The 781-nt window shown below is 20.9% G+C and overlaps 1 protein-coding gene across 2 annotated transcripts in view; it reads right to left on the bottom strand.

Moving 5' to 3' along the window:
• The window catches only part of LOC107648271 (protein BIC1), a 25,489-nt gene that overhangs the window by 23,428 nt on the left and 1,280 nt on the right, over positions 1–781 (bottom strand). The window lies entirely within an intron of this gene.

Below are 781 nucleotides of genomic sequence, written 5' to 3'. Positions count from 1 at the left end.
TTTTGGTCGAATAAAACGAATCTTTCATAAATACAATATAAATTTCATTTTTTACAAGTAGTTTTGTAAGTATTTTAAATATTTACTAGTAAAAATGATAATTTTTTTAATCTGTCCAAATATACTTTTAGAACTGGTTTGATTTCTTTAAAATTATGTATGTAGTCTTGTAGGAACTTATTCTTTTTAATAACTAACATTAAATCTACTAGAATAATTTGAAATATGGTGAAATTTATATGAAATTATATATGGCCTTATATATCAAACATTAAAAATTAATAAGTTATAACTCAAATGATATCTCCATATTTTCGATAAAAAAAAAAAAACTTTGAGAGTTTTAATGAAAGTGCTCCTATTGAGTTAAACAATGACCATCTTGAACAACATAAATAACCACCAATCAAATAAAAATACACTACATTCTAATTTAATGCTACTAATTAAATTTAAAATTAATTTATTCTTTTAACCCTATTAATTCACATTATTCCTGTATTGTTCAAAAATATTGTTAATTACTTATACTTTTCCTTAATATATTGAGATAACTATGTTACTTGTACAATTAAAATATAGTTGTGATATTAGATAACCATTCCATACATGTTTTATGTGATGATAATGGTTGTTTGAGTTCCGTCCCACCTAATAATAACTAATAACATAGATTAGTTGGACAACTATTTTTTATTCATTCTTTTTGAAGATATAAGTTCATAATAAATAATGAAAAAATTAAAAAATATTAAAATTTATTGTTTTTGATTATCATCAT

Source organism: Arachis ipaensis, chromosome B06 (genome assembly GCF_000816755.2).
Source record: "Arachis ipaensis cultivar K30076 chromosome B06, Araip1.1, whole genome shotgun sequence".
In the NCBI taxonomy this organism is placed as follows: Eukaryota; Viridiplantae; Streptophyta; class Magnoliopsida; order Fabales; family Fabaceae; genus Arachis; species Arachis ipaensis.
The sequence above is the reverse complement of the archived record's forward strand: the minus strand, read 5'-3'. Positions and strand labels throughout refer to the sequence as shown.